This window comes from Octopus bimaculoides, chromosome 17 (genome assembly GCF_001194135.2).
Source record: "Octopus bimaculoides isolate UCB-OBI-ISO-001 chromosome 17, ASM119413v2, whole genome shotgun sequence".
NCBI lineage: Eukaryota > Metazoa > Mollusca > Cephalopoda > Octopoda > Octopodidae > Octopus > Octopus bimaculoides.
The window spans coordinates 56,265,489-56,268,441 of NC_068997.1; positions in this window are offsets into that span (position 1 = coordinate 56,265,489).

The following is a 2,953-nucleotide window of genomic DNA, read 5'->3' on the forward strand; positions in this document are numbered from 1 at the left end:
ACATGTTATATATTGAATGCTACATGTTATACATTATCTGATACATGTTATATATTGAATGCTACATGTTATACATTATCTGTTACATGTTATATATTGAAATGCTACATGTTATAAAATGGTAGAGAATAGTGTTTTACACACATAATTTTGGAGGTATGTTGGAGCATTTGTTTAGTGGAAGGCTTTGTGTAGACATCTAAGACAGACTGATGGGATGCAGCATTAGGATCTGTTGAGCATTTAGTTAATGTCAGAATCACAGAAACCAATGAAGAGAAGTGGCAGGGAGATACATCTTGGAGTGGATTAATTATTTATAAAAGAAATATCCAATGTAATCTGGATAAAAAGCCAATATAGAGTTGCCAGGTGAAGGTCAAAGCTGGAAGGGAAGTTAAATCCAGAGGAAGTGTCTGCATAACCCTAAACTAATTATTATAAACGTGATGACTGAGCGTTTGCTAATCCAATAAATAGATTTCTGTTGGATGGGAAAAGACAAAAATTGAAAGAAAGTGGTTTAGCATTTAGTGCAGAGTATTTTATTTCTCAAAATCCATTGCACTACAGAACCACAGGTAAAAAAATGCTGTATTGCATAAATTGTTCTCCATATTCTAGAGTGAAATATCTAGATATTTACACAACAGTGGCGGCACGTAAAACAATATTGTTCTTTGGTCATTTAAATGAAATTGGTAGTGATTACGTCTGGGATGCCATAACAGGACCACTTAGACGAATTACGGACACACTAACAGGTCTTTACTTTTCTAATTATTTTGTGAGGTTTTGTATTTTACTAGTTAATTAGGTTTAATGCTGCTGCAGTTTTATTTCCAAATGGTTCATTTGTCTGATTGTGCATCCATAATTATTGAGCGTGACTACATACATCATTGAGCCACGAAGCTCTTAAATTTATTTGGATAACAGAAATCAAAGTGAAACATTACAATTACAGAGCAGAAATTGATGAACAGTGAAGCGATGAAGACTTGGAAACGTTTCTAATGAGCGTGGTTCTGATCTAGCAGATTACAGCAAACTGAGAACAAGAGAGAGAGAGAGATAGAGAGAGAGAGAGAAAGAGAGAGAGGGAAGGAGGAGACAGAGAGAGAAGAGCCGGGTATTAGCAACAAGCAAATGTATCCAACTATTTCTTGATGGACATCAATAAAAATGCAGATTAAACATTCTGATAACTCGGGCTTTGATCAATTTTATAGTCAACTAGGCCAATAAATGTAAAAAAACCAAAAATGTCACTCTGCTGACCTCCAGATAAAATCTCTGGTCCAAACTGTCAGACGTGTTAGTCAAGAGCAAAGCTACACATCGTAACCCCTTCAATATATTTCACTCTCTTTTATCAAACTCATTTTTCAGACTTTCTTTTTTTCTTTCTTTCTCTTTTTTCTTGTTCTTTCATTATGATTATGTGTCTGTTGGTCAGTTGAATGTCTTCAGACACAGACAACCCGGCTATTTGATTTGACAGGGGTGGCCAGTCCCAGAATTTGATTTACTAGTAAAAGTAATCTTCTATGAATTTACTGGTTAATGTAATGTTCTTACACTGGCGTCTCCTCCTCGCTCTCTCTCTCCTTCTTCCTTTTCTTCTACATTATCGATTTATACATACATATATATACACACAAATATAAATATCTGTGTGTGTGTTTGTGTTTGTGTGTGCATACAAACATACATACATGAACACATACACATATATTGACATATCCTGCTCTATTCTTGCTACTGGCTTGGTTTACCAAGTTTGACTTACATGCATATTTAACACATCAAATAATTGATGGGAATTACAATGATTTATTATGCACATAAATTACAGCCGCTACATAAACTAGGGACCTGTATTTACAAAAGCACACACTCACACACACACACACACACACACGTGTGTGCATGCCATCCACATACGCACACATCTATTCCCTCCTACACAAAAGCACACACCAACTCACCTGAAATTTCACACTCTTTTGTCAGTTCCCTGGTGTTAAATACGTTAAATCTAATACCAGGTTTAATCACCCTTAAAGAAAATCATTTCCTTTCTTGTCTTGATTCCGTTCCAATTCTTTCGAATTTAGAAAAGAAAAATCTTTTATTTTTATTCCATTCGATTTGTTTTCAATTTTGCTTTTCTAGATTTTACTTCAGTGTCCTTTTGTTTGTTTGTTGGTAACTTTCTATGTTTATCTAACTTTTGGTTTCGACTATTGGCAGAAAAACCACGACCCTATTCTCCATGTATTTACTCGTAGATTCTCAAAGATTCCTACAATTTGGACAGATATTTGCCCGTTTCTACAATTAAGCATTGCAGCCAATCAGATTAACTATTCGGAATAATTTTTACTAAACCTTGTTCCTCCACCGTTTACCACAATCACAACTACCCCACTCAGGATTATCAGAATTCACCTTCGTTTATTTCTTCTTCTTCTTCTTCTTCTTCTTCTTCTTTTTCTTCTTCTTGTCATCATCACCATCGTTGTCGTTGTCATTGTCATCAATATCACAATTATTATAATTATTCTGATAGTTATGAAGGTGTTCTCTTAGTCTGGGAATTAGTAAATAACATTTTCTATGCAATATTTACAAAAATGAATTATATTTATTTAAAGAAGGCCTACCCCTAATACCCAAGCGTAGACAAAAAATGTTTGCTTCACAGATTTTCATTTATTTACCAAAACATGCTGTCTACATTTTCATATTCAAAATGACTACGTCTTGCTGGGGATAAGAAGCTGTTTGTTTCAGGCTGCAGAGCCATTCAGCTCCTGTATTATGGTGTTCTTGCTTACTCCATATCTTGCCTCAGTACTGTTGACTTTCAAACCTTAAATAATGACACTCAGCATATAATAACAAAAACTTGTGAGGCAGAATAAATAATTTCTTCAAACCACATCAC